At 35.0% G+C, this 15,814-nt stretch overlaps 1 protein-coding gene across 2 annotated transcripts in view; it reads left to right on the top strand.

Annotated features, from left to right (window-relative positions):
- sgg (glycogen synthase kinase 3 beta homolog shaggy) overlaps positions 1-15,814 on the top strand; it is a 259,101-nt gene that overhangs the window by 142,515 nt on the left and 100,772 nt on the right. The gene's annotated exons all lie outside the window — the stretch shown is intronic.

The following is a 15,814-nucleotide window of genomic DNA, read 5'->3' as shown; positions in this document are numbered from 1 at the left end:
TCTTTGCCATTCAGGCTTCTTACGTTGATAGTACCGATCTTTAACTCTGGTGATGTTGAGTTGGGTTTATTTTCAGATTTGTTCCAGTAGCTGACTTTTCACTGTTCGCCCTGGTTCCCTGGCGAAAACAACGGGGGCCTTGTTTAACCGGGCAACGCCCCAGCGCCGGCATGAAATTTTGTCATGTTGTACCATCATTCTATATTTTGGTTTAACCAATAAGAATACAATTTGGTCGGCTAAATCCCAAATTGCCAGCCCATCCTTGTCTGTTCAGTATCCAAGTAGATACCCATCAGGGTGCACCACGAGAAGGTGAGGATTGGACATTAGGTCAGAAGCCCTGGTCGGTTCTCCGCATTCCTTTAAAGGCTATGTGGAGGTCTCCTCTCAGTTATACAGCTTTGACCCTTAAGCACCCCATAATTTTTGTTTACAGAAGATATTTATTCTTAATTTAGTTAGTTGAAAAAAATTGAAATTAAAGATGTGTACAACTACTGTATTATTGTGTTCATAATTTTTTGTTTGTCAAAAGGGTATTCTGACATGAAATTTTTATTATTATTATATTGATCCCATACATGAGAGGTTGGATGACCTATATAAGTGCATCATTACCCTGTGTGGGATGCAGGTGAGCACTGAGATAAAAGCTTATTCACAGGACTCCAGAAATCCACAATCCCGCTAGCCACCGGCAGGTTATTAGAAATAAGTGGCAAGTGAATTTTCAGCTTCATTCTTAATTCATTCAAAACATATTACCTTATTTTTGTTGCATAATTTGACGCTCCCCCTTCTTTGTCTATTTTTAAACATCTCATTCATTATCAAGTTATTTGTTTATGGGCAGTCTGCAGTGAATGTAATGAAGATTTATTTTCAACTAAGAAGTAGTATCTTATGTAATCAATAAGTTAATTACTTCGTAGACTGTTTGCGACTGCCAGAAGTTAGTTTGGATGGAGATACTCTTGAGTTACCTTACAGTTGTTTTCAAAATGTTAAGTAATTCCTATCTATGACAACAGGTAGCACTGTCTATTTCGCACCTTCTGTTATAAACTATAACCTACCCTGCATCCACAAATTAATTTTGAAATAAATAGGCAAGTATTCTCAAACAACATTTTATTTTGCATAACTGGCAAGTCATCACCAATCTTAAAAATCAGAAATATCATTAAAAAATAATAATTAATTTAACAACATCAAATTTTATTTTGTTTCACCTCAATTCATAGCATAAATTAGCTTACTGTAATTATGTACTTGAACATACACGATGAAAAGACTTAATAGGGTTATTTTAAAAAAAATAAAAATAAATAAATTATCTTGCAAAGATGAGTCTTTGCAAGATAATTACATCATCAAATGTTAGTCTGGCTTATTGTCAGCGTAGATCTTTTTCTGTTGTTTTTGTAAACTTATTTGTTTTCCTGTTGAATTATTTTTATGGAAAATTTATATAAATTCATCCTTCATTATGGACATTAAATGAAAGGAAATGATGCAAACTACACTTTAGTTTTGTGGAGTGCAAACTGAAGGTGAAGTAAGGGACCAGATAATATAAAAAATACCAGAGAAAAGAGTTCTGTTGCATTATCAACTAAAAACAATCTTGCTTTCAGATGGTTCAAGAAATTCAAGTAGTTTTTGCTGCATTCTGTAATGTATAAAAATATCCTGGTACTGCTGCAGAAACTCTAGATTGCTACACGCTTTTCAAGAGCTTTTTAAAGTGAGGATGTTTAGGTTTTGAACCATTTGATTCATAAAATGCTTTGACATAGACTTGGCAAGAAATCACCCATAGGAAAAACACACCTTTAACTGCTTTCCAAAGAAAGAGGTAAAACTTTTGAACGTCTGAAGTGTTTTTTTTATTACAGGCTTTTATAAAGCTAAGTTCAATAAATTGCTTACTGTTTTCAAAAACTTATAAGCCCATAGTAGAACAGTATCAAAATGATGTAACATAAAGATGTGTCAGTTACTGCTAATGTCGTTAAACAAAAATTATTGAAGGAAATCAAAGATATCAGAAGTCTTCTTCTAGATGCATCTTTAGATATTTCAAATGAGGAGAAATGATCCATTATATGAGATATATAGATAAAAATCAGAAGCATTTGTTTACATAATTCCTCTCCAAAACTCAGCTGCAGCGTACTTTGATAGATAAGAGAGTAAAATGAACAGGTTCTTAGCATTGAAGACTAGTAAAAAAAAAACAAAAATTAACAGAATTGCAAATTATTGCACATACTTTGAATTGATCTGTTTTAAATTCTATTAGAATTAAAAACAGTGGAAAAAAATCTGAAAAATTAAAAATTCCATTTAAAGAAAACCCACTCACACCAATGATATCTTCATGCACGATTCCATCATTATCCACCTCAAAAACTTGGCATTGTCTCTACTTTAGGTAAATATGCTCGCTCCCGTCCTCTTATGAAGAAAAGGATATCAACAAAGAACTACAGTTTCTTCTTACAACTTTTCAGAAAAATAGTTATTCTAAACTGACAGACTACTACTATTTAATCCACCTCCTCACCATATTGAAGATAGCAATGATGTAAAAGGCTATATATCTCTATCATATATTAACTCTGTTTCTCCTACATTAGTTCAAGTTCTCAAGAAATTTAAAACTGGACTTCTTTCACTCCTCTGTCTAAGGTCTATTCTTTACTCAGTTCACCTAAACAAAAACATAACAGCTTAAAATATCCCAGTGTTTACCCTCTTTGGTGCAACTGCAATGTGCCCTATTTTGGTTAGACTGAAAAATCCATTGAATTACATCTGGAAGAACATATGAGTGATATCACATATGACAGTGCTAAAGCCAGTGCATTATTTAATCACATCCTTAATTCTGCTGACCCTAATGATGAAGATTCTATCATTCATCCAGTCATCTGGAACAAATCACAAAGCATCTTGTTCTCAACCCATTACATCTTAACATTAACCTCAGCCTTTGTTTCTCTGATTGTCACTGTACTGCTATCCAACTTTGGTGTTCACGAGACCATGATTGCGTATAGGTGCCCAACACTAAATTGGTATCCGGAATGCCTTCAGATGTCGGTAATATGTTGGCTATTTAATTTATAGCTTTTCTCTTGCAATTTTTTGTATTTCTTTTTTCTTGTATTCTCTCTATTGCCTTCTAAGAAAATGAAAAACTAGTTGTGTGCTTTAATTAAATAAAAAGTAATGTTTCTATTTTTATCTCTTGGCTTCATATGTCTCTCAACCGAGTATACCATAATTCATAGTATGGGTGAATTACATTTTTTTTTTCTGCAACCACTACATTTAAGTAGTATTTATGGAGCCCTGTTTAATGTTTTTGAAGGATTGTAGTTATTTGGTAATATTTCATGTGGAAAACCTTTGCAGAGGACAGAGGTAGATAGATTAAAAAAGGAAGTGGAGAAGCAGTTTCAATATGTTTGCAGTCACACAGTAAAGGGATGCTGAGAAGCTGATGCTCTTGTATTAACAGATGCAACAGAAAGTGGAGGACATTGAAGTACCTTTCAGAACAAACACAATACTGAAACAATGCTTTGTGATAGAGATTGAAGTGAATCTCTAAGAGAGAGAGAGAGAAATCATTTATGAGCCTAAATTGCTCTTTTTCTGTGATAGCATCAAGAATTTTTAAGGAAGTTTTAGGTGCACCACCCAAAACGTGAGCAATATTCTAGACGGGCAGATTTGAGATTTGTGTATGAGGGTCAAAGCTGTATAACTGAAAGGAGACCTCCACATAGCCTTTAAAGGAATGCAGAGAACCAACCAGGGCTTCTGAACTAATGTCCAATCCTCACCTTCTTGTGGTGCACCCTGTTGGGTATCTACCTGGATACTGAACGAAAGAGGATGGGCTGGCAATTTGGGATTTAGCCGACCAAATTGTATTCTTATTGGTGAAACCAAAATACAAAATGATGGTATAACATGACAAAACTTCATGCTGGCTGGGGCGTCGTCCACATAAACAAGGCCCCTATTGTTTTCTGCAGGGAACCCGGGCAAACAGCAAAAAGTCAGCTACTGGAACAAATCCTAAAACTTACCTCAACTCAACATAAGAAGCCTGAATGGCAAAGAAATAAAGCTAGCTGAGAAATTGGATAAGTACTAGATCGACATAACAGGAGTGACTGAAACAAAAAAGAGAAAAACTGCTGAGATCTTTTGCAATAAATGCAAAATGTTAAATTCAGGCAATGACAATCAAGAAAAAGAAGGGGTAGCCATAGTATTCAACACTAAATACAAGGATAATCTTCTTGAATGGCAGACTGTCTCAAGTAGAGTGATGTGGGCAAATATCAGAATGGGGAATTGGACAATGAGACTTATTTGTGCCTATGGTCCCACAGAAGGTTGCACTAAGGTAGAAGTGGAAGAATTTTTTGAGACTTTAGAGAAAGCAACTGACACAATGAAAAAGGAAAAGCTGATCCTTGTTGGGGATCTAAATAGCAGAGTAGGAAATGATTGTCAGACATACAAAAATATTTTGGGAAAATTTGGAGAAAAGAGCAAAGATAATAATAATGGGAAATACCTGTTGGATTTCTACTCAGGACATGGACTGGTTATTCCTAACACCATGTTCCAACATAAAAATGTGCACAAATTCATATGGAGAGAAGAGGCAAGGAATAAGAAAAGTCTCATTGACTATGTTATTGTTGATAGTGATGTTTTCAGCTACTTTGACACGATTTTTAGTGAAGATGGTAAATTAAATATAGAAATAGACAACAGAATCTACAAAACTGGTATGGTAGGAAGTCAATTGAATAATTTCATATGGAATAAGAGAGAAATCAGTCGGAACACTAAATTAGCTGTGTACAAGACAGTGTTCAAACCAGTTTTAACTTATGGATCTGAGAGCTGAGTCAGAAGTAAAACACTTGACCAAAGACTAGAGACCACAGATATGAGAGTCCTGAAAAAGATTAGAGGCGTGAACAGATGGCATCAATGGCAATATCATATTAAAAATGAGGATATTAGGAAAGAACTTGACATGTTCAGTATCCAGGAATGCATTAACAGAGTTAATCTCAGGTGGTATAGTCATTTCAACAGAATGGGGCGAGGAAAGATTGGCAAAACAAGAGTTCTCTGCCAGGTTGGCAGGAAAACGACCCAGAGGAATACCAAGATATAGGTGGATTAATACGGTACAAAGTGCCTTAGAGCAGTGCTTCCCAAACTTCTGGATGTCGGGGGCCCCCTTTCACAAATTAAAATATTTCACAGCCCCCCCTCTAAAAAAAATCATAATAGAGAGAGATATTATTATAATATTTATTGTATTTATATTCAATACAAAACATACACACAGCGAATATTGCAAAAATCAAATGCATATATTACATTTTTTGCCTCTTACCGTTTGGTTCTGAAGACGATGCGGGCTGTTCTGGTAAAATATGAAATACTGTGCTTTTTTTTGAGTCTGTTTCTGTTTCTTCTGATTGTTCGCGGGAATTTTTTTTTATTTTTTATCAGCCACTTATCCATCTGAGGGTTAAATTTTTTAACATAGAATAAATCAAATAATATCACCACTTACCGATACTGGCACACACCACAGACTGATAACATGAAATTAGTGAATATTACCTGAATAAGGGAATCCCCTGACCAGGAACATTTTTCTCTTTTGTGACTTTTCTCCCTTTAAGGTAATTTAAGCCTAACGCGAAACAGACAGCAAAGGCAGGTTATTAAAACGTGCATATGATTGGTGCGGTATTAACAAAAGGTCGCGTAACTGAAAGATAAAAGCATAGCTGGCAATTGAGTTGAAATGCTAACTCTCTTCAACCGAATTCCATATGTGAAACTGCTATAACATTCATTATATATATATATATTACTTAGTTTTAACACTTTTACGAATTTTAACACGTTCGGTTGAATTTTATTGCTGACTTGGGAAATCGAACTCACACACATCTAATTAATAACAATAGTTTTTAATTAGATACTGTGTTTGCCCATGCAAGATATGGTTTTGTTTCAGTCTATACAGCATAGTTTCTGTATGAGGGGATATGTGATTCATTAATTAGTGTTTTTATCCCAGTTGTCTCTAATTGCACTATTTGTTGAGAAATATATTACACTGACTCCTCATACCTTATTGACTGGCATAATAAAAGTACTTTTTTTTATTGCCTCTGCAGTATAGTGGCTGTTAGGGAGGGCGTGTTGTTTACCACTGCAAGCGAGTTACTATCTCCCCACATGAACTTATTTAAGCATTTTTTCATGTGTGAAGTATATGCGAAACTTTTATTGGTAACAGAAAACTAGCTCGGATGACAGTGATATATAAAACGAGTTTTGATATGTATATAAAGTCAATATCAACAGTCCCTGATTACGAACGTATGATGAAAGGAAGATTTGGAGCTTCCCTGGAGAGCATTCAAAGTAAATACAATTAACCACTGCTTTGAAATGAAACATATGAATAAGCAATATTTACTAATATTCATTAAGCGCCGAAATATGCAGGAAGCAAAGTTTGTGAACCAACACAAAAATAACAAAAAAGAAATAATAAATTATAAAAGTTAAATATGTTTCTTTTAAAATAAAAAAAATCTACTCAGTCTTAAAACATTTAAATTTGTTTTCATTATTTCACGGCCCCCCTCAACAAAACCTACAGCCCCCAAGGGGGCTGCGGCCCACAGTTTGGGAAGCGCTGCCTTAGAGGACAGAAATATAAGATCTGATAATGTTGGAGTCTTGACAAGTAACTGACTGATTTGGAAGAAGATTGTAGATAGGAAGTTAGTATTGATGTAAATTTTTCATGTAGTACTATCATATCCTATACACCCCTTGAGGGTAAATGGCAGGAATTTGATGATGATATATATACACACACACACAAAATAACAAGACAAAGACAATGAAAATAGAATGAAGCATTGAAAATGTCAACAACATTGTGAATGGAGAATCTGTGGAACAAGTAAAACATTTCAGCTACTTAGGCATAATTTTTAGTGAAGATGGTAAATCAAATATGGAAATAGACAACGATCAACAAAACTGGTATGGTAGGAATTCAACTGAATAAATTTATATGGAATAAGAGAGAAATTAGTCAAAACACTAAATTACCTATATACAAGACAGTGTTCAAACCAATTTTAATTATGGATCTGAGAGCTGGATTAGAAGTAAACACTTAACCAAAGCCTATACACTGCAGATATGAGATTTTTGAGAAAGATTAGAGGCATGAACAAATGGCAATATCATATTAAAAATGATGATATTAGGAAAGAACTTGATATTTTGAGCATCCCGATCCAGAGAAAGGTGGATTGATACAGTAAAAAGTGCCTTAGAAGACAGAAATATAAGACCTGATAATATTGGAGTCTTGACAGGTAGCAGACTGATTTGGAGGAAAATTGTAGATAGCAAGTTAGTAGTGATGTAAATTTTTCATGTAGTACTATCGTATCCTGTACACCCCTTGAAGGTATATATATCAGGAATTTGATAATGATGATATAGTTAAGAGATGGCTGGATATAAATTTTTTGGATATAAGAACTTTGTTAATAGTATTTTTGTTGTAGCCATTATTAACAAAAATACTATTAATAAAGTTCTTCATAAAACTTCATCAAAAAATAGAATATAGATTACAGTAAAATCATAGCCATCCCCTACCTTAAAGGATTATCAGAAAAAATCAATAGAATCCTATACCATTATAATCTTAATACCACTTTTAAACCATCTATAAAATTAAGAAACATTTAACTCTTCTAAGGATCCTCTCCTGCCATTGGCACAAGCTGGAGTTTATTGCATCTACTGCACCTGTAACTTATCCTTATATTGGTGAAACTGGACGTACAGTCCCTATACTTTAAAAAAAAAAAAAAAAAAAGACAATAAAAATAACAATTTTGCTGAAGCAGACCTCTCAGATCACGCTCTCAACACCCTACGCCAAAATAATTAGAAATGTGCCTGCTCTTTACATTATACAAAAACCTGGTATTAAAGAAGCCTGTGAAATTCTGATTAACCACCCTAATCTCAACAATAATGGTGGCATAAAAACTCTAAGAATTTGGGATGTCAAAAGAACAAGGTTCTGTTCTTGGACCACTGCTGTTTAATTTGTTCATTAACAATATAGGGAAGGATCTAAGAGGAATAGTTCATTTGTTCGCTGATGATGCAAAGTTGGGTAAGGCAATAGTGAATGCAGAAGATGTCAAAATCTTGCAGGATGATTTGGATAGATTGGAGTTCTGTGCTAAGGAGAATGGATGTCAATTTAATGTGACAAAATGTAAGGTTATGCATTTTGGAGTGAAAAGATTAGTAGTATACCACATTGGTGGAACTGTATTCCAGGAGATTGATGAGGACAGGGACTTGGGAGTGTTGGTAGATAGGGAGATGAAGTTTACGGGACACATTGCAAAAGTGTCTAAATCAGCTCATCAAATCACTTGGTTTGTGAAAAATACTTTGACGAGCAGAGACAAGCAAGTTATTGTTCCTCTGTACCGCACCTTGATAAGACCTCATCTCGACTACTGTGCTCAGATTTGGTCAATTAGGTTTCTTCTTGATGGGGAGGAGGTGGAGAGAATCCAGAGGCGAGTGACCAAGATGATAGCAGGTCTATGGAATGAACCTTATGAGAACAGGTTGAAGATTTGTGGGTTGCAGAAATTGGTTGATAGGCGGAAAAGGGGAGATATGATTGAGACATTCAAATTGCTGAAGGGTTTCTATAGGATTAATTCAGAGGATATTTTTGAGATCAGGACTGGTGGTGGGAGAACTAGGGGACACCTATGGAAGCTGGGCAAGAGTGTGGTTAGCTAGAGTGTTAGAGCTGGGTTCTTTACTTTTAGAGTGGTAAATGAGTAGAATAAGCTGTCAGAGTCTGTTGTGGGTGCTATGACAGTGAATGAGTTCAAAGCAAGGTATGATAGATACTGTGAGAATGTCGAATAGTTGTGTGGACATGATGTTTAGGGCCTCCCTCGATGAGTCTAAGGACTCCCTGGAGTCGCTCGTAGTAATAGTAATATTGAGCCTACTTAGTTTCCAGCATACTTTAGGACTTTTGGTGATAGTTTTTTGGCTATAACCATTTTTTAGGAAAATATTACTGATAACTTTAATTCATCTTTAAGCGCTTATTCGTTGGAGCATATTTTCAAATCCCTATTTTTTAGGCATAATGCTGAGCCCATGGCTGTGCTCGCCATTATCTCCCCCCCACCCCACCCTACCATTGCTAACTTTTACATGGAACATTTGAACCATGTGCTCTAGATTCCTCTCCTTTAAACCCAAAGTCTGACTTAGATATGTTGACGATGTTTTTGCTATCTGACCCCATGGCCGCCAGAAATTAGACACTTTCCTCAATCCACTAAACAAACAACACAAATGCATAGAGTTCACAATTGAGATTGAAAAGCATAACACACTTCTGTTTCTAGATACACTTGTTATACCTCTTCCTTCTGGCAGTCTTTCCTTCACTGTTTATTGGAAACAGACACATACTGGCCATTATATACACATAAACTCCTACCACCACCACCACCCAACTCAAAAACTAAGTGTTATTAATACTCTAAAAAACTTGAAGATTTGCAAATGACCTTAATATGAAGATTGAAATGTCGGGAAATTAAAATAGTTATTTATAGCACTGTTGTGGAGTCTATAATTTGTTTAAAAATGAGCTCAGGGACCTTTGCAAGACCTTTTTAGCCAAAGGCTACAGCCCATATAATATAGATTAAATACTACATACACCCCCATCCCTCCTATACCTAGCACACAGGATCAAAACCATTTACATCCCATATGTTAGGGTATATCAGAAAAAACATCCCAAGTTCCCTGCAAATATGATCTCCATACTACTTTCAAACCTTTCATTCAGCTAGCTACTTTCATACATTCTCCTAAATATCGACTATATCCTCTTGAACATCCTGGAATGTATAAAGTTCCTTGTGCCTGCAGTTTAGCCTACCTTGGACTGACTGGTAGGTTAGTTAACATCTTTCCTGAAGAACATCAAAATTACATCTGAGATTATATGTATGGCAAGTTGGGATTGACAGATTTTCTCCATTTCTCCATTTTACTCCTTCACATAGGATTAAATGGAGAAAAACATCTATATTATATAGAAATCGTTGCAAGTCTGAGAGGCTATTCTTAGAATCAGCATCAGAAATAATGCACTCTCCTAACCTCAACAAATATGGTTGTATTAATTTACCAAAAACCTGGGAGACTATCATTTTAAGACCTAATTGACTTTTCTAAATTAACTTTGTAGTTATCTAACCCATAGACAGCACCATATAAGAAGATTAGATGTTAGTTACAATTTAAATTGTTCTTACGTTTAGTACCACGTGCCTGTCATAGTTATCATTGTGCTCTGATGACGCTGGGAAGAAAACTAGTAAAATATTAGTGAGGTTGATAAACATATCTTTTCCCTCTTGATGTTGGTTATACTGTTAAGCATTATGAGTATTTACATTTTTGTTGAGAAGTTAATATACCATCACTGTTGTAAATTTTCATTTGTCATTGAAAATTAGAAAGAAACCATACTCAGTTTATGAAACTGACAGCTGTCAAGTAAAACCACAGTAATGTTCCAAAATAGTTGCATTCTGTTTCATCTCTAGGTACTTGAAGTTTGTGTAATAAGTTACTAATGTTTGATACTTGCTTTAAATAGAAATAGAATCCTTGCAATGTTGAGATACTGGCAACTCATGCCAGTATCTTCACACTGCAGGGAGATATGTTATTACTATTTTCCTTAAAGAATTTCCATTAATTCAAAATACTTACAGATTGATGTGGAAAGATTCACAGAAAATTCTTTGAGAAAATTGAAATAATATTGTAACAATACATATATGAAAAAAACAAATGCGAAATAAGAAATATTTCAGAAAATATAGTTTCTTTCTGTATTTCTCTATTTGATTAATTAGATATTATTTCACTTTTTTTATATTTTTATTCATTTCATTATAAAGTGGAGTTAATATTGTATTTTACTGATGATCGAGCTTCTTAATTTCTGTTTGTCTTAAGTTGTTAAATCTCTTTTAAGATATTTCAGGTTCCAAAGGGATGTTATTTTTTTTTTTTTTTACAAAACCGTTATGATAGTGTGGCTAGTGAGTAAGGGCACCAAATTGAAGAATGTTTATTTAATTTTGTAACTTTCACTATTTTCCTGCACACTTAAGACACTCCTCCAGATGTGATATTTTGTTATACTCTTATGTTTTACTATTATTGATTATATTAATTTTGCTTTTATATCTCTGAGACATTATAAGGTGTAATAAAGGCTTGCTAGATAAGTTCATCTTATAGTCTGTCCTTTGTATTATTCAGTGTTAGCAGGTTTCCTCACAGTCTAGTTGTTGTAATGATGAACACTTGATGTTCAAAAACTTCGTAATTTATTTATTTGTATAGTACAGGGTTTTTTTTTTTTTTTTTTTTTTTTAGATCTTAAGCTTTTAAAATTCATGATTTTTTTAAAGTCTTGTCTTTGTAATTTCCTTTATTCCTTCATTATAATGAGATAATGACTATATAGAAGTACTGAAAAGTCCTAGCCCTGGTCGTATAGAATCTGTTTTAAGATCACTGTTACAAATAGCAAAAACGCAAAACCTTCACAGTAGTGAATGAACTGAATTTCATAGTAAATTATTTTACAATCAGAGGACAAAGGAAATCCTACATTGATACCAAAACAGGAAAATGGCAGGAAACAAAAGAAATGATAGGATATCACACATTGACAACATAACTCAGGGTTAGCAGAAATTATACATGAAGCACACAAAATGACAACATAGAGTAGAAATCCAGAATGATAGCAGGCATAAGGGAAAAAAACTGGACAAGACTTCCAGCAAGTCAAGGACTCATCATATGAGTCTATCCCAGAAACCTAGGTTCAAATCCATTAAGAATGCAAGTTTTGTAGGCTTTTCAACTTAAACTGGGGTATCTAGTTTTAGACAAAGACTTTCCACATGGTGGAAAGTCTCCCTTCCCCCATGAACTTGGAGTTTTTCTTTTGGACCCAGTACATTCAGCTATTGGCTTTAGCTCCCTTGACACTAATTCTAAGGAACTGTCTCACTTTCTTCTGTTCAAGAATCGTCCAGAAACTTTAAGCTATTACACTTAAGTGCTGCACAAGGATTCACTTTCGTCATGATTAGATTAGGTTTATGATACAGAAAAAATTTGGATTTTCAGACAAAGGAACTCCTTCAGCAGCAAGTTTAAGAAGTCTGGGGAGGCAAATCATTCCTTAAACAATAATAATAAACCAACTAAAATCAGTTCAATCCTAGTATTTACATGTTAAACTTGTAACCAGCTTGATAACTTCATTCTTAATTGTTAATTCCAAAGTTTAATAGAAATGCAATGCAAAATGCTGAGGTTCATATATATAAATAAATATTTTTACAAACTACTTAATATTTTTAACCCCTTAACATACAAAGACGTCTGTGACACGTTTTTTGTTTATTGCACCAAAATTGATTTTGTATTTTGGTTTCACATATAAATACAACCGAATATAGACGCTAGAGAATCCTGTGCCTATTTCCTTTCAGCCGAGAAAAGTTGCCAACGGTGTGTATCGGCTATTTTGTTTGCGTTTGCACAAATTCATCATTATTTTTCAAATAATGATGAATTTGATCCAGCAAATCACACTCGCCCAAAAAATTGGCAGAAAAACGACTGCTTTCTGATTTTTAATTGGTACATTAAGAGGTTAATTGGACAAACAGTTAAACCTTTGGTTTTCTCCATATATGTTGGAAATTTATTATGATAGGAGATTATTTATAACTTACAACAAAAAAAAAGTTCCAGAAGTGACCCCAGGCTAAGTTGCATCCCATTTATTTTCAACATTTAAGATCAATCCACAAGCCCTCCAGAAAGAAGGACGTACAAACTACTCTGAGACACAATTTAGTTTCATGCTCTGAAACTCCAAACCTCTGTAGCTCAATCACAACAGAGGAAATCCAGGAAGTCCTATCACTTCCAAGAATGGCAAGGCTGCTGGAGTCAGTGGCCTCCTCCTCGAGTTCCTTAAACACCTTGGCCAGCGTGGAAAGACATGGCTGTCAGTTTTGTTCTCCACTATTATCTCTACTGGAGAAATACCAGGCCTCTGGCAAGAATCTAAGAAAATTGCAGTTCCCAAGCCAGGGAAAGATCCCAGCTCCACTGGAAACCTTTACCCAATTGCACTTCTATGCTCAACCTACAAGCTCCTGGAAAGAATCATGCTGAAAAGGGTTTTCCTGCTCATTGAGATGGCTCTCCCTATAGAGTAAGCTGGCTTTAGGCCTGACAGAAACTGTTGTGATCAAGTCTTAGCTTTTACAACTCAAATTGAGGCTGGCTTCCAAAGGAAATTAAAATCTGGAGCTATCTTCATTGACTTGACATCGGTATATGATACGGGCTTGCTCCCAAAGCTCAGTTTCATTATGAAATGCAAAACAACCTTACACTTTTTAGAATCCATGCTCACAAATAGAAAAATTTGGGTCCATATTGGAGGAAGGAAGAATAGACCCAGAAGGAATCTGGAATCTGCAAGCCAGTTTGAAGGAATCTGGCTTGCCTCAGGGCTCTGTTTTGGCTCCAACTCTTTTTTAGCGTCTATATCTTGGACATTCTCTCAAAAACAAGCAAATATATGTATGCAGATGACATAGCAATATGATACTCCACCAATTGCCTTCTTTCAGTTCCCCGAGGCCCTAAACAATCTGGAGATTCTCGAGAAATATTTCCAAACCCTACCAAAACAGTGTCCACGCCTTTCCATCTTAACAACAAGGAGGCAAACTGCCGACTCAACCTAACTTTCTGTGGTAGCCCAGTCAAGCATGATTGATCCACACCTGCAATACTTGGGAATGAACCTGGATAGAAGTTTGACTTACAAAAATCACATCTGTAAAGTAAAAAACAAAATAAAAACGAGAAACAACATCATCTCAAAACTAAGTGGAACTAGCTGGGGGGGGGGTGCAGAGGCGAGGTACTTGGGATAAGTCTGGCCCTTGTTTACTCTTCTGCAGAGTTCTGCACACCAGTATGGAAAAGAAATGCTCACACAAACATCATTGACTCCTAACTGAACATAACCATGTGCACCAGTTGCAGGATCCTGAAATCCACCCCTCTGCCATGGCTGCCAGTGCTTTCCAACATAGCCCCATCAAATATACGAAGATGACAGGCTTCACTAAAAGAACTGGAGAAAATCACAAATAACGCCCTACTACCTATTCTCTCAATCCTCATGAATCCCGTAGAAATACTCTGAAGTCAAGATACCCATTTTGGGACATAACCAGAACCTTTTCTGGCCTTGAACCTATGACACTTCAACCTATGACAAGTGTAACTAGGGTGGCCAGACGTACCCCATTTCGGGGTATAATACCCCATTTACTGAATTAAATATACCCCTTTTATAAAATCTTAAATGGGGTATGAAAAATACCCCTTTTCGGTGTTTCGGACATAATATCCATTTTTCAGTTTTCTGTAGTAAATAAATAAATATTGACTATTGCCTTTACTGTGAATACCACCAAGTAAGCAAAATGTAAACGCCACAAATCATATAATACCAATTTTAGGTGATTATATAAGAAGAAAATTAGCTGCAGGCAAATATTTTGTTGAAATGCACTCTGAAAGACTCGAAAAACAACGTTGTATCCTACTTTAAGTAGGCTACTTATATAGATTGTTATAGGATATTTATATTATGCTTGCTTTGTAATGCTCGGCACCTGTCACAGGCCCAACAAGAGGGGGAGTACAAGCTCCCGTGGTCACTGCTTGAGATCTTTTTTATTTCATTGTATTGACGTAAGGCCCTATGCAGTGAATTTAAATAATACTTTGCCTCACTCAAATGCAATGAGTGAGCGAGTATTTAGCTTAATGTTCAACTCTTGGGAAAAGGATAGGAACAGATTAGACCTAAAAACTGTTGAAGGAGAATTACTGATGAAAACCAATTACAATATGTCATGCAAAGAATTTTATGCAGTTTTATTAAAAAATGAAAAATTGCTAAAAGAAATTTGCTCGAATAAAAAATATTGTTAGGTAAATACTTCTCTTTTTTATTAAATGATTCAGGTTTACTGAATTTATATTGTAAATGATTATGCAAAGCATATCATGAGAATATTTCAAAAGTTTACATTAGTGTTCACAACTGCCAAAATAAAATATTTAAACTTTGTTTAAAGACTTGCTATGAATTTGACTAATTGTACCAAAATTTGACCAACTCTGTGTTTCATGCATTTGTATATTGTGAAAATCTACAAATATAGAAATAAAATAATCTTATTATAATTGTTTGTTCTTTATGTTTGATAGTGCGATTATCCCAAAACCTAATAATGAATACCCCAAAACCAAATTTTTAATCTGGTCACCCTATGTAACCAACAATGAGCTATGAGCTTAGTAATAAATGGCTCTCTTGTGAAAGACCGCTGCAGCTGCCAGCCCAGCTTCACCTTTCCTAGAAGGCTATATTATCAACAGAATCAGAGTGAACAAGGGCAGATGTGGCTATCTACTACATAAATGGAATATAGCAAATAGCCCTTAC

This window comes from Typopeltis vanoorti, chromosome 23 (genome assembly GCF_054136105.1).
Source record: "Typopeltis vanoorti isolate ZY-2024b chromosome 23, IOZ_Tvanoo_1.0, whole genome shotgun sequence".
NCBI classification, from domain to species: Eukaryota; Metazoa; Arthropoda; class Arachnida; order Uropygi; family Thelyphonidae; genus Typopeltis; species Typopeltis vanoorti.
This window is presented reverse-complemented; position numbering and strand designations above follow the sequence as displayed.